The following is a 16686-nucleotide window of genomic DNA, read 5'->3' as shown; positions in this document are numbered from 1 at the left end:
GCTTGTTAAATGACTGATTTGTAAGAGAGAATTTTAAAAGTCTCTTCTTGCTTTCAATCTAATGACTCTGGCTGTGACCTTCTGGGTTCCATATAAAACACATATGATGTAGCCATGGAATTAGTTCCTTCAAGTCTATGAAATGGGCATAGTGAAAAGGGGTCAAGGATTAGTAAGAATGCTAGGGATTGCCAAAGATGTTAAAATACTGGGGCAGGCAGAGTTTGTGCATTAACACAGAGGGAAAAATATTGTGAAATATATTAAATGTAAAAAATGTACTAGAAATCTGTTGTTGAGGGAAGGGAGAACTGAATTCAGCTGGGTTTCACAGATTTAGAATGGAAGCTTGATATGGCTATAGACTAGGCCTTTCCATATAATGCATGGGTTTTGATCACTCTCACCTCCTATATTCTCTCTTTTTCTCCAGCTTCTAAGACATTGGTCTCTCTTCATTCTCCTCCTCCTTCTCCTTCTTCAACTTATATTTTTTCCTTGATTTAAGGTCTAATTATTATTAGAGTAATCTAATTGTTATAGGCTTCCCTCAGTGTCCACCCAATGACTCCTGCTTCTGACTAGGAATGATCACGTAGTTCCATGTGTAAAGGAAGCGTGAGGATGAGAGTGGAACAAATCTAAGTTCATCCCCTTGCTTTATCGTATGACCCTGGTGCAGGATGATTTGGATTTGAAACCCAGGGATAGATGGACAGAAGTTTAAGGACATATAGTAAGAAGACCCCAAATGTACAGAGCACATAAAGGACAGTCTTAGAGAAGGGGTGAAATTGATCATGATGCAAACTGAGAGCATGGTGGTCAGGGTCTTAAAGGGCAGAAGAATGAAGGTGAGGCCAGGCATGGAACACTGATGATTACACAGCCAAAGTGGCTTTTCAAAGCAGAGGATATGGGTTCAAATCTCAGCTCTGCCACATATTACCTGTATAACCTTGATTGCTTAAACTCTCTAGACTTCAGTTTCCCCATTTGAAAAATAATGGGATTAACCAAGTACCCTTCTAGTTGTAAAGCTATGATCCTAACATCATTTAAAAAAATTGATACTGAACAAAATCATATCATTCTTCCCTTTATTTAGCATTATCTAAGGCTACAAGTGATAAATGCTTAAAGGATATGAACAGGCAGTTTTCAAGGAGAAATCAAAACTATTAATAATTACATGAAAAAATGTTCTAAATCATTATTGATTAGGAAATTGCAAATTAAAACAGCTCTGAGGTATGACCTCACATCTATCAGACTGACTAACATGACAGAAAAGGAAGATGACAAACGCTGGAGGGAGTAGTGGAAATGGATTTGCCTCAGAATCTCGTTTTAGTGTCTAGAAGCTGTGTGATCTTGGGAAAGTCCTATGAGTTTGTTTCATCCTCTATAACATGGAAACAATTATACTTGTAGTCATTACCTGGCAGGGTGGTTAAGAGGATAATGATAGATAATGGGTATAAATTCTGTTATAAACCTGGGAAGAATCTGTATAAAAATGAGTCATTATTATCAGCAAAATAGCCAATGGAAAATGAAGCAATGCAGTCAGTGTGGTCATATCTCTATAACAGGAAATTACCAGTTTAATTTAATCTGTCCACTGGGCACCGTATAGAAATATTTTGATTCTCCAATCCGTAAGTCAACATCAGACATGGTTTATGTAACATTTTAGTAATAGGAAATACTGTCAGCATAATCCATGGAGAGGTACTGATGGCCTCCTGAGAGTGGAGCTCTCTATGAGGTTCCCTAGGGACTTTAAGCAATGTAAGAGGTTTTTGTTTTTTCTCCAGAGAATTTACAACATAATAGAAATATGTAAATTCTGTCAACATTGGCATAAAGCATGTGTATATATATTCATTTTTGTATAATATTTACATACTTAATATCTATGTACATACATGTATAATATGAGTACTAAGTGGTAAATTTACACATTGTAAATTTACATATATTTTTATTAGTGCACATGCATGTACACATGAATACTAGATATATAAATGACACATCAAAGTATACATGGAATTGCTATATTTAATGAAAGACTGACAATTTCTTAAGATTACATGTGCATATATGAAAGATGTGATTTAATTTAGGTAGGAGGGGACTCCCCATGCAAGGGTACCTTCCACCCTTACAGATCACAACCTACTGACAATATATTTGCTAAGTCCTAGGGAGAAGACTGATGTTAAATAATTTTCCCAGGGTTACACAGCTAATAAGTGTCAGAAGTGGGATGTGAACCCAAGTTATCTGAATGCCAAAGTTATCTCTCTAACTCTTATACTATGGTTCCTTTTCTTTATGCTTAAATTGTATCTGCAAACATTTTGCTTTAAAATTAGTAGGAGATATATGGAGACTCAGGTGAGAAGGCAGAGAGGAGACAGGGACTTATAGAACTTAAATTTTAGCAAATCATCTGGCAAATTTCAAATGTTCTTCTTGTAAGGAGAAAATAGAGGACTGAGGGCTGGTCAATAGTGTAATGAGGTCATTTCAGAACCAGCTTAGTGGCTGGAACCAAAGAGTTTGATCTTAATTTGGAAGGAGTTCTCCATTGGAGTGCCCCAGGGATCTATTCTTGACTCTGTGCTCTTTTTACATTTTTCCCAGTGACTAAATGGACAGCTTATACAATTTGCTGATAACACCAAGCCAGAATGGACAGCTAATACTCTGGATGATAGCCAAAATCTATAAAGGTTTAGACGTTGGTACAAACTGAGTAAGGTAAATTTTAATAGGGATTAATGTAAAATTTTTTAAAAGAATCAGTATCACAAATGAAATATGGAAGAGGTATGGCCAAGCAGCAGCTTGTCTGACAAAGATGTGGGTTTTTACAAGTCAACAGTAGGACATAATAGCCACTAGAACTAATATAATACCCCAGAAGATAGAACTGTTAGACGCCACTGCTGATGCTTCCTATCAATGTGAGCTGTAATAAATCATTTCCTTTCCCTAGGTCTTAGTTTCCTTAGGTATAAAATGAGGAGAGTTACCCAGATGGCCCTGTGGTCCATTCTAGTGCCAGCTCTGTGAGCCTATGATCACAGTCTAGGACTTCTGATCATAATTTGCCCATTTCTTTCTCTTTGTACATCCACTAGACACTATCTACCCATATGTCCATAATTCACTTCAGTTCCACAAACATGTGGTGCCTACTTTGTGCACAGCACCACCATAAACATGAGGGAATATAGGCAGAAACAGTCATTCCTGCTCTCAAGAAGCTTATAGTCTACTAGCACTATTAAGTCTACTAAGTATCAGTAACTGGGGAGTATAGACAGAAATAGTCCAGGATGAAGGGAGCATGGAACTCGGGCTAGAGATCAGGAAAATCTACACCCTTCATAGGTGACGGTCCTTGATCAGGGCTTTGTGGAATGCCAGGGATACTAGAAGGCACAGGTGGGGCTGAGCATTCCAGGCATAGAGGATAGAGGTGCCCAATACCTGATGCTAACACAAGTCTTATTTCATAACTTCTCTATGACCCCTGGGAAAGGGGTTGAGAATCTCGTTTTTAAGATGTTTTTAAAAATATCGAATGTTCTCTTCACAGAGACCTAATAAGTATTGATATCACTGTGGCACTAAAAAAACCTAACTAGTCTAAATTAACTACCCATTTTGAAAGAAAAGGGATAAAATTCTGATTCCCTCTGCAAGAGCGACATATTTAGTTTTAGATGTCTACTGGACATTCAGTTCAAGATCTCTGAAAGGCATTTGGAGATTCAAGATTGGGGATCAATAGAGAGGCTGGGACAGGGGAGGTACATTTGAGAATTGTCAGTATAGAGATAGTCATTAAATCTATGAGAGCTGATGACATCACCAAGTGAAGTATTATAGAGGGAGAAAATTAATAGGAGAAATATGGAGACTCAGGTGAGGAGGCAGAGAGGAGACAGGGACTTATAGAAGAGAGCCCAGGATAGAGCACTGAGGGTCACCTACAGTTAGAGGATGTGATCTAGAGGAGGATTCAACAAAGGAGATTGAGAAGAACCCATCAGAGAGGGAGGACAACCAGGAGAAAAAAGTGTCCCAAAATTATAGAGAGAAGAGAGATGGGGAAGGAGAATCATGAACAGTGTCAAAGGTTGTAAAGAAGTCAAGAACAATAAACAGAAACAGGTAGTGAAGGTCTTTGGCCCAAATCTTCTAATGCTAATGCCAATGTTTATAGAGAATAAGAGATAATAGGTATAGAACTGGATGGTTCTATAGTCAAGTCCTCTTGTTTTCCAAGACTGAGGTCCAAACAGATTAAGTAACTCAACCGAGGTCACACTGCCTCTCTTCTCAGAGACTCTAGAACTAGAAGCAGCCTTTGAGGGCATCCAGTTCAATGTTCTCCTTTTACAGAGGTTGGAGTTTAGTCTGAGAGACATGAGGCAATTTACTCAGTCACACCAGCAGTAAGGATCAGAGGCAGAGTTTAAATCTAGGTCCTTTGTTCCCAGAGGGTGCTCTTTCCCCTATTCTATACTACCTGTCTAAAGTCAGAGGATTAAAGCCCTACATCTGGAAGGAAGCTGAAATCCTTTATTCCAATGCTTGTCTGTTACAGACATGGAAATTGAAGCAGAGTTGGGAAGTGATTTGCCAAGCCCATCGAGGTAATGAGTGGTAATGGTGTGATTTGAAGTGAGATCTGGAACTCCAAATTCAGAATTCCTTCCCCTTCCCATCTCCCCACCACTGCCTTCTTCACATTTTAGAAGGGATCATTTTTTGATAGATTTGATGTGATGACCCTAACACTCCTTCTGACTCCTTATTCTGTGATTCTGCTTATAACTGCCACAAAATAAAACTGATGGCTAGGCTTAGCACATCCTAGGTGAATCTAGAGTATCTGGTGAAGTGATGGTGTGGTCAGAGTTTGAATTAAGTCCTGAGAGAGCAAACTGCATGTCCTGGCTAAATGTGATTCTTAAGGCTTCCCAGAGAGAAGAGTGAACAAGATTCTGAAAATGCTTCACCACCACCCCCCAAAAAACACAATTGTAATTCTTAGCAGTTCAAAAATAGGCCCTTAGAGTCCCTGAAAAATCCAGCATCATCTCACCCTTTAAATCTGCCCTTTTAAAGCAGCAGTAAAATAAGAACAGAAAAGGAAGAAACTCATAAAGCTTTCTCCTTTCTTTGGAAAATCCTCCCTGAGGCCAGATTCTTACATTTGCAATGCTTGGCCGAATGGTTTCATAATTGAAGCCAATGGACAGAGTAAATGCCATTTATGCCCTACAAAGAAGAACTTGTCTGCTGAATTACTTTGCTCTGGGAATCAAGCATGGCTTCTTTCTTGCCATGACTGAAACAGAAGTTAAGGGAAAACTTGTGAAAACTACCAAATGTAATGTCTTAGAGGAATGATTGCCTGGAATAAAAATTAGGAAGGACAAGATTTCTCTTTGGGGATGCCAACGATTCATCTCAGGTGAGCTGTGCTGATATTAATGATGCACAGCGGGATCTGTTTTCAAAGGGAATTCCCGTTGGCATCTCCAGAGTCCACACAGTGTGTCTTCTGAAATTACTTTTGCTTCTTTCCATCTCAGTTGCGTTCCATCCAATAGCTTTGTAACATGCCTTAAAATGCTAATTTTACACTTTAAGACCAGAACGCATTTCAGGTTCAGCTCAGCAAAAAGGCTGGGAAAAGTGAGCATCCAACTTCCATTGAAAGACAGCACAACATAGTGCATCTTGAACTGACCTTGGAACTGGGAAGTCCTGGGTTCCAGTCCTACCTCTAACACATTCAGGCTGTGTGACCCTGGGCAACTCACTTAATCCCTCAATATCCTAGACAACTTTCTCAGATTGCAAATTGTACTGACTGTGCTAATCTGCCCTGTTGTTGTTCATCCTTCAGTCTCAAGGAAAACCAGTGACATCACAAGGGTGCATGTCAATTAGATATAAGTGAAGCAGCCTCACTCTCTCCTCCAGAGTCAGCAAAGTTCAGTGGCAAGACAAAGGCCAAGACAACTGTCGTTACTTACCCACCCCTGGTGCAGCAGGTAATTTTGGCCCTTGTCCAGAAGAGATATTTTATGTGTGTGTATACGCATATGTGTGCATGCATGTATGTATACATATATGCATGTATGTGTGTATATCTACACATGCACGTGCATATATACATACACACAAATATATACATGTATACATATGCACATACATATATACACATGTATACAGGCACATATATATCACATATATCACTCCTTACACCATGGAAGTTCTCAGCTACAATCTAGTTGAGGAGATAAAGAAGGTGACATATGACAAGAACCTTGATGCAAAAATACATTAATGTGTGAATAAAGTTCTAAGTGGGAGCTGAAGACACACTTACATTAGAAGGATGGTGAGGGATGACCAGGAAGATTTCACGGCTGAAGTGGCATTTAGAATTTAAAAGATGGTTAGGATGTGAACCAGTGAAATGGTGAGAAAGAATGTGCCTCGCACATGGAGAGTATCCTGAGAAAAGCACGCTGTTAACTGCTTGACCATAAGCACACATGACCTTGTGAATAGACTGATTTGTCTGGAGCAACACACAGCAGAGGGAATGGTGCAGGCTAAAATGAAAGTGACCACTATAATCGTTGAATGGTAGCTAAGGGGTTTGACTGTGCATTTATTCACTATGCAGTGAGGAAGCCCTTGGAGAGTTTTGAGCAAAAGGGTCATGATCAGATCTGGGGAAAGAAAGAAAACTAATCCGATAGCAATGAGTGGCATGCGTTAGAAGAAGATAAGACTGGAGATGGGAGATATAGTAAGGGGGATTTTCACTAGGGAATTCTCAAGTGATTTTGGGTCATTTAATAGGAATTTATTAAACATTCATTAATGCCAGCCCTGGGTTCAAGGGAATTTACAATCTAAGGTGGAGGTGGGGGGAAGAACATCCAAAAGGAAGCTGAAAACAGGGGGAAGGGGAGAAAAAGAGCCTGCCAGTGGCACACAGCAGTGGAGAAAGTTAGAGAAGTCACTGAACAGTGCGGCAAGGTGAGAACTGAGTTGTCTGAGTTGAACTCTCTCCTTAAATAGAGGTTTGGAGCTCATGACCTCACCCGTCAATCAAAGGGCCAGAGGGTGGTGATGAAGGGGATGAATGGAAGCACCAAGCTTGAGGAGACCATGCAGGGAGATGAGAGGCCATCCCAATGAGCTTCCCAGGAGCACGGGGGAGAAGTCACTCAGACATATCCTAATGTAGAGCAACCAGTATTTTTTAATAATAGCAGTGACTTTACTTGTGAACTGATCAGGTTCTGATCAGTCCAGCATTACTCTTTTTGTCTTCCAGGTAAATTTAGGGCTAAACGTTCTTTGATAAAAAGCAAAAAAAATAATTTGGTTCAATGATGTTTGGGGAATGCAAGTTATTATAACTAGATACTAATAGAAGCAAATGATTATAACTAGATACTAATAGAAACTAGATACTAATATAATGAGATACTAAATGCCAACTAATAGGTTGGCAATTATGGATAGATAATTAAAGAACAAAGTAGATATAACCCCACCCTGGGCTTAAAACTCCTCCAGTTAGGGAAAGAACTCAAGAGTTACTCTTCCTCCAGGTGAGATTTGACTTTGTTCTAAATTTGTAATATAAACTTAGGGTTCAATCCTGTATCCTTCATCTTGCTGGTACTGGGCACTCTAGTTTCCAAAGTGGTGTTAGTTCCTAGAAGCCTTATATTTCTTTGAGAAATTGAAGATTTAGCTTGAGAGGGAAGAAACAGTCTACCCCCACTTTGCTAGAAAATCCATCAACCCTTCTTTTCATTAAGACTTTCTCAGTCTGCTTGACTCACTATACCAGGAAAGGGCAAGGATTGGATTTGCTCTACCCAGGCCAGCATTACTCAGTTGCCTCAAGCTATGGCACATTCTAACTCCAGAGTTTATTGGTGGTCTTCTGCTCTTGTCTAGATCTCAATATGGGATATATAAAAATTGACAGCATATAACTGATAGCAATAATCATAATACATGCCCTCTTCAGCCAAGTATTTATAAAATACCTACTATGTGTCAGGCACTATGGTGGGAATCCAATAATAAAAATGAAGTTGCCCTTTCTCTCAAGTTCACACTCTATTAGGGATATAACATTTGCATAAATGTTTATATTCTATGTAATAAATATTAATTTATTAATAAATTAATATATTCTTATTGAATTGTTAAGGAATACGCAGATTGTATGAAAAATAAATAAAAGGTGATGGAGAAGGAAATCAAGAGCATTTGGGAGATCCTTACCACCCTCTTAATCTTTTTCAGTAGCTTTCCTCCAGAGCCTTCTGTCTCTATTAGCTTTCTTCTTCAAATCATCTTTCATACAACTGCTAGTGTAATATCATTCATTCATTCTCTCTCTCTCTCTCTCTCTCTCTCTCTCTCTCTCTCTCTCTCTCTCTCTCTCTCGATGTGTGTGTCTCTCTCTGTCTTTGTTTCTCTGTCTGTCTCTGTGTGTGTGTGACTGTGTGTGTGCATATGTTTCTCTGTCTTTTTCTCCCTGTCTCTTTATCTTAGTCTCAATCTTGCTCTTTCATCTGTCTCTTTTTCTCTCTATCTCTCTATTTTATCTTTATCTCTGTCTTTATTTCTTTCTCCCACTCTCTTCTTTATTTGTCTCTGTCTTTCCCCAGCCTTCCATTATATGAATTTTCATAGTATTTTTTCTAGTTTTACAAAGCAATACTTTAGTAGTTTTATTGATATGGTATTCAGTAAATTAATTTATGTAGCATTGCCATCTTTATTACATTGACTCATTCTGTCCATGAGCAATGTTTTCTTCCCAAAATATTTACTTTTGTCTTTATTTTGCTAAATGTTCAATGACCACCTTCTTCCCTGATCCCCTAATCAGTGAAGATTAGACCTGAGTAGACCACTCAAAGCTTTTTGTTTTATGCCCTCCTATTGCACTGTCATGTAATATTGTATATTATAGTTATTTCTAGTTATTCCTCTATAAGGCTCATGAGAACAGGAATCATGTCTTATATAAATTTTATCTTTCCCTTGCACTTTACACAGTATTCTGAATACAGTTTTTGTTGTTCAGTTATTTCAGTCGTATCTGACTCTTCATGACTCCATGTGGGGTTTTCTTAGCAAAGATATTGGAATGATTTGCTGTTTCCTTCTCCAGCTCATTTTACAGATGAAGAAACTGAGGCAAACTAGGCAAAGTGACTTGGCAAGGGTCATGCAGCTAATGTCTGAGTACAGTAGATAATTAGTAAATGTTTATTGATTTAATAACATTTAACAAGCATGTATTTAACACCTACTATGTGCCAGGAAGAATGCTAAGTAATAGGGTTGCAAAGGAAACCTAAAATCAATCTCTATCCTCAAGGAGTGGGCAAGAAACAATATGGCCACAGAAAAGTGAATACAAAATGTAAAGAAATAAATGTAGTCCATTGCCTCGGGCCTTCCCCACCCCCACTTCCTGGCTTGGGGCTCACATAGACCAAGAGTCATCTTGGGGGCTACCCCCAAATAATCTCTATCTCTAGTTTAGGCATATTTAACCTTTTCTTTGTGTTCTTAAAGGACCCTTTTGTCATCTGGTGAATCCTATGAACCCCTCTTCCGATATACAGCATTGTAAAGGAAACCAGAGCTCGTGAAAATAAAGATGCTATATTCCCCCCATCCCAGTTCATAGGCCCCTGAACTCTATGCACAGGCCTTTTGAGGGCCCATGGATTCTAGGCTAGGAAGTCCTGCTTTAGCTAGTTACTGCCCTCCCGCTGAGGTTGCCCTGGGGAGTCTCTGAGTAGAAAGTCTATATTCCGAGTGAATTCAGGTTATGGACAAAGCAGTTGAGGCTCCAAGATGTTGAGTGAGTTCACTGAGATCCCACAGCTGATGGCTGTGGGAGTCTAGAGTTCAGTTCTTCTGACATTGTGTCCAGTCTTCTGTCTGCTGCATATTGTCTCACCTCACGAATAATCTAAGAGATATCAGTTTTGGTCAGCACTGGCCCAAAGGAAGTCTAGGAGCTGTGATGACAGCCAGCACACTGCTCCCAACTTGGACATTGGGAGGGGACAACCCTGATAGCTGCTTCACATGGACTGGGTTCAGAGGGATGGCTCAGCCACATGTTCCCTGTGTCTGTATCTTGGGATTCCAGCTGGCCCAGAGAGATCTGAGCAGCTGCAACCTTTCCCAGTTCAGGTCGTTGTACCCTGGGTTAAATTCTGCCATTGGGCCAGAGGATAAGATGCAACTCCGCAGAGGGAAAGCAGGAGCTTGAGGGAAGATAAAATCTGCCTATGGATTATTCAGACTCTGAAAGTGACGCCACTGTGGGGTATAGTGATGACGAAGACTCTTGTCATGGAGGCACTGTGGGGTATAATTATGATCAAGACTCCAGTGATGACAGTGAAGACATTAAGGAATTCTCAGAGTTAGTACTCAGAAAAATAGCACCTAAATAGGTTGTTAAATATTTTTGTGTTCTGTATCCTTGTTACCAGAATTCTCTAATCTACTAACTCTAACAGTGCTTTTTATTACTAAATTAAGGAATCTGGGGTATAATTGTTAGTTTTATTAATAATTAGTAGCATATTTACAAGGGTAATAGTTATTAATACACTCAAACTTTGGTTACTCCTAAAATGATAAAGGCAAGGGATGGATAATAGTCTAATTGGTGTTCCTCCTAGGGAATTGAAGATGTACATCTAGTTTATGATGTAAGACTGTAGCAGGAACAATGTAAGAAGTTCAGACCAGCTGAGGACAGCAGCTACTTTCTACACTTGTCCACTGTTTATGATTTTTAAGAATTTGATGTTTAGAGGGTCTAGAGGCATTGCTTGAAAATAGGAGTTTTCTTTGGAAATTTCAGATTATAAATTTCTATGTTGATCAATATTACTTTTATAAAATCTCAAATAACCACTTTCATGATAATCTAATACCTCAGTCTGGTGGGGGAGGGGAGGGAGAAAGAGACAGCAACTCTTAGGAGCTGCTTCTTTGCTTAACTGCACAAATGAAACACAATACACAATATTTCATCTTAATAAAAGAAGTGTATTTTCTGCATATGCCACTCTTTGGTGTATCTGGACCCACATTGTTAGGGTAATGTAAACATATATGATTTGGGGAGCTTTTAGATGTTAAACTTGAATAATTGCATGTAATATGTGTGTTAATATACAAAGCTCAAATGAAATAATGCATTTAAAGCATTTTGCAAACTTCCAAGTATTATGGAAATATGAGTTATATGTATAATTAATTATAATTAGTAGAATGGCATAATACATGTGAATGCAAGATAGCTTGGAGAAGCAGTCACTAGAAGCTGAAGAGTTAGGAAAGGTGGTATGTACAGGGCAGTGTTTGAGAGGAGATTTGAAGAGCATCAGAGATTGTAAGAGGTAGAGGTGAAGAGAGAAAGCATTGGTGGTTTGGGGACAGCCAGCTCAAAGTCACAGAGATAAGAGATGGCAGGTTCTGTGTGCAGAACAGCAAATAACCTGTAGAGTTTATGGAGTAGTGTGTGAAAGGGAAAAGTAGTATAGGACCAGTTTACACAGAGCCTTAAATGCGTACATAAGGAATTTTATATTTTATCCTTCTGGTACTAGGGAGTCACTGTGGTGATGGTGGTGGTGGTGTGTGTGCATGTGTATAAGTATGCATGTAAATGTATTGTGTATGTGTGTAGGGACAGATGAGTAACATAGCCAGACCTTCATGTTAGAAGAAATCTTTGTGTGGAGAACAGGCTAGAATGAAGAGACATGAGGCATGGGACCCAACTCAAGGGGTATTGTGATGACAAAAGAAAGAAATAATGGGGGCCTGAATTAGACCATGGACCTATGAGAGATGGTGTAGAGATCCAACTAATTGGAAATCCTGAGAGGGAGAGTGACACCATAAATCCCAGCCTGGGAAACTGGAGGATGACGCTGGAAAGTTCAAAGGAGGTCTGTGCTTTCGGGAAATGAGAAGGAGTTCTGCTCATCACATGTTGAGTTTGAGTTGCCAACTGACTGGCCAGTTCAATGTGTCCAATGGGCAGCTGGTGATGTGGGGGTAGAGGTCAGGAGAGAGGTCAGCTCTGCATGTGTAGATCTGGAAGTCATCTACCTAAACATGATCGTTGAATTCTGGAAGCTGATGAGGACACTGTATGAGAGCGTAGAGAAAAAAAGAAAAGCATCCAGGATAAAACCCTTGGGGTACTTTCTGAATGAATCGTGGGTAATGAGCCAGCAAAAGGAGATGGAGGCATGGTCTGACAAGTAGAAAGGAAACCAGGAGCCATCAGTGTCATGAAAAGCCAGAAAGGAGACAGTATCCAGTGGAATAAGGTGGTCACTGGTGTCCAGTGCTACAGAGAATTCAAGAAAGATGAGGAGTGGGAAGAGGTCATTAGGTTTGGCCAACAATCAATAAAAAATTTGGAGAGAGTCATTTACGTTAAATGATGACATCAGAAGCCAGAATCCAGAAGATTTAGAAGGAAATGAGACAGAGCAGAGGGAGTTTTCTTAAGGACTTTGACAGGGCAGACAAAGTTTTCTTAAGAATTTTGACAGGGCAGACAAGAAGAGATAGGAGGTGGTGACTAGCAGGGATGACAGGCTCAAGGTGGAGGAAACATGGACATGTTTGAAGGCAGCAAGAAGGGAACCAAGAGACAGGAAGGAATAAAATACTTTAAGGAACCGGTGATGTTTAGCTTGGAGAGGAAAAGACAAGAAGCCTTTCCCAATCTCCATTAATGTCAGTACCTTCCCTCTGTGGATTATGTTTAATTTGTCTTGTATGTGTCTTGTTTGTATAAAATTGTTTGCATGTTTCCTCCTCCATTACACTGTGAACCTCTTGAAAGCAAGAACTGATAAATGAATAAACTTTCTTGCATCCTCAGTGTTTGGCACATTGTCTGGCACAAAGTAGGTGCTTATTTATAAATTTTCATTGACTGGCTAGCATAATAATTGTTTTTGAACTTTTTCAGGGCCACCATGTGGTGAAGGGATTATCCTTATTCTCCCTGACCTCAGAGCAAGAGACCAAGTTAGGGTTAAGGTCAGGAAAACCTTTGTCACAGTTAGAAGTGTCCCAAAGAGAAATCAGCTACCTTGGAAATGGGAGGACCTCTGTCTTTGGAGGTGTCCAGTAAGGGAGATCACTCTGCTTCCTGGGATGGTCTGTTCCACTTTGGGACAGCTCTACATAATAGGAAGGTTTTCTTGATATTGAACTTAGAGAACAATAATTACCGTTTCCATGGTGCTTTTAAGTTGGTCAAGTTACACATTCACTGTCTCATTTGATCCTTCCACAGATTCATGATTTGGTATTATTAGTCCCATTTTACAGAGGAGAATACTAAGACTCAGGAGTGATGTAGCTTACCCATAATTATGTAGCTAGTGGATGTCTGAGGGTAGTATTTAAACCCAGATCTCCTTGATTTTGGCATGTGAATAGAGCTTTGGACTTGGGATCAGGGTGGCCTGAGTTCAAATATGATTTAAGGTACTTATTAGTTATGGGACCTTGGGCAAATTGTGTAACTGCTGTGTGCCTCTGTTTTATCATCTGTAAAATGACCTCTGAGGTTCCTTCTAGATCTAAATTTTTTATCCAGTGCCTCGAAGCCTAGCTCTCTAACCTCTACCAAGGCAGCTTGTGACACAATGGACAGAGAGCTGGGCTTGAATTCCAGAAGACCTGAGTTCAAGTCCTTTAGCAAGTCACTTAACATCAGTCTGCTTCAGTTTTCTCACCTGTAAAATGGAAATCGTAGTAACACCTACCTCCAAGGGTGGTTGTAAGGATCAAGCAAGATAGCGTCTGTCCCAACTCTGCTACTTTTAAACTGTGTGTTTTTAATCAAGGGTCTAACATGAGAGAATTGCTTTGCAAGATGGATACAGCCACCCAGTGGTAAGATAAAGATTTCTAAAATCTTGGCCGGCCATGGTTTCTATAGGGAAATGTGAATCTTTGATAGTAGATCTCAGAAACATGATTTAATGAGACTAAAATATGATCTGTGAACCTGACACTTTAATGTAATGTAGTATCCTTAGGGAAAATATTATTAATTGAATTAATTCAAAGATGATCTCAACTTAAAGAAAATAGTATTTCACAGTTATGTCTGCAGCTTTGATAAAAAAAATCACTTGTTCCAATACATAGTGCAAACACTTTGAAATTATGAGTAGCTTCTTACAAACATAATATGCAAATTGTTACCAGATTTATCTTTGACAGTTCCTAAAAAGATATTTCCAAGTAGATTTTTAAGAACTGAGAAGAGAAGATGATTTTAGGATAAGTGCACAGAAATAACTTTTTTTAAAGTATGATCTATTTGTAACAGCTCAGATGTCCCTGAACAGAAATTATGTTCCCAGTTTCAATCACCGTGATCCTGCATTGTAGATTTCAGCAGTGCTGCCCCTCACATACACACACACACACACACACACACACACACACACACACACACACACACACACACACACACACCTCTCAAAGATTCCTAGTAAGATTTCTCTCCTCAATTAACTTCAGAGATAACATAGAATCAGAGATTTTCAGACATTAAGAGTCAGAAGGGACCTCATGATCCATCTAGTCCAATCCATACACACAAGGGATTCCCATGCTCTCATGCCCAATAAATGTTAATCTTCACTCTTCTCATTTATTATGTGTTGCTTTTTACCTAGTCTTTAACCTCTTCCCAAGTTTGTGATGATTTCCCTCTCCCTGTCCCAAGTCCACATCTTCCTATATGTGAATGATCCTCAGATCTACTTTTCCAGACATGACTCTTTTTCTCAGCCATGGACTGCCATCTTTTGATTACAAGCTCTTTGAGAACAAGGACAGTTTACTTTATGTATTTGTATTTCTAGAAACTAGCAAAGGGCCAGTCACAAACAGAGTAGATCCAATAAAAGTTGATCAATTAACTGATCTTGGTATAATGGATAGGACACTGAACTCGGAGTCAAAAAGACCTGAGTTCAATCTCACCTCAGATACTTGCAGGCCAACTGACTGATCCTGGAAAGTTACTTAACCTCCCTATGCTTCACTTTCCTAATTTGTAAAATAAAGATGTTGAATTATATAACCTCTAAGGTCTGTCCCCTTCATCTCTAGATCTATGACTTCCACCTGGATGTCACAGCAACCCTTCAAACTTAATCTACCCAATGCTGAGGTCATGACCTTTCATTCTCAAAAATTTAACCTTTGACTTCAATATTTCACCCACTTAGTCCCCCATGCTTCTAAACTTGGTGACAATATAGACTCCACCCCTGCTCTCACCCTCATTCTTGCCCCTCATATGCAATCTGTTACCAGGTCCCATTAACTCCAGCCCCCTTATATCTCTCCCACCTGCCTTTATTCTCTATTTCTCACCACTATGGCCCTGGAGCCACTGTCACTGCCACTCACCTGGACTATTAGACTAGGAGAGATTCCTAATAGGTCTTCCCACCTTGATTCTATTAACCACCTTTCACAACCTGTAAGAAAGAGCTTTCACACAGAGAGACTCAGGCAGCATTTCTGTGCTAAAAAACCTCCAGTGGTTCCTTATTGCCCCTCAACATTAAATCTCAAACTCCTTTGTTTAACATTGAAGGGCCTCCAACATTTGGCACCACACTCCTCAGGTTTATATTGCTTTACTCCCCCAAGCCTACTCCTCTCTCACTGTCTCTCTCTGTCTCTGTCTGTCTCTGTATCTCTCTGTATCTCTGTCTCTCTCTCTGTCTCTAGCTCTGTCTCTGTCTCTCCCTCCATTCTAAGCAACTTACCTCCACCCCTAAACAGACACCTTGCTCCCACATTTCTGTGCTTTCCCCAAGCTGTTTCCTAAAATAAAAATATCTTCATTTCCTCCTATCTGGACGTTGAATTCTTGCCCATTCTCTTATAAAGCCCATGTAAGCACCACCTCTGCCAGGAAGCCTTCCTGTTTTGTGGTTTCTAAGAGTGTTCCTTAAGGCTCATAAGGCATTTTGTTTTATAATTTTCTGAAGCTTTATCATGTGTATGTGTGTGTGTGTGTGTGTGTGTGTGTGTGAGAGAGAGAGAGAGAGAGAGAGAGAGAGAGAGAGAGAGAGAGAGAGAGAGAGAGAGAGAGAGAGAGAGAGAGAGTTTATCTGTATCTTATCCCCGTACTAGCCCAGGAGCTCCTTGAGCACAGGAGCATCATCTTATGTAAACTGGGTATATCTCCCATTGCCCAGCACAAAGCTCTGTGCACAGCTTATGCCTAAATCATAGTTGTTCTTTCCTTTTAAATGCCATAATAACAAAAGAAAGAGGCACAAGTGGATATGGAGTGCCATTCATCACTTTTCTAGGGCCCAGCCATGTTCTCTTCTTGAGGGTACAGGATGAAGAAAGGGTTTCTATTTTGTAACTGATCTTCAGTAATGGGATACTATTCCAATTGTATGTGGAAATTAAAGAATTTTATTCCATGTTCAGAAATTAACATGGCGGTAGGCAAAATTTTTTCCTTGGGACAAATCAGACCAAACAGAATTT

General features: G+C 39.7%; 1 protein-coding gene across 2 annotated transcripts in view; it reads left to right on the top strand.

Moving 5' to 3' along the window:
- The window catches only part of PRKG1 (protein kinase cGMP-dependent 1), a 1294615-nt gene that overhangs the window by 1096531 nt on the left and 181398 nt on the right, over positions 1-16686 (top strand). The gene's annotated exons all lie outside the window — the stretch shown is intronic.

This window comes from Notamacropus eugenii, chromosome 1 (assembly GCF_028372415.1).
Source record: "Notamacropus eugenii isolate mMacEug1 chromosome 1, mMacEug1.pri_v2, whole genome shotgun sequence".
Classification (NCBI taxonomy): domain Eukaryota; kingdom Metazoa; phylum Chordata; class Mammalia; order Diprotodontia; family Macropodidae; genus Notamacropus; species Notamacropus eugenii.
This window is presented reverse-complemented; position numbering and strand designations above follow the sequence as displayed.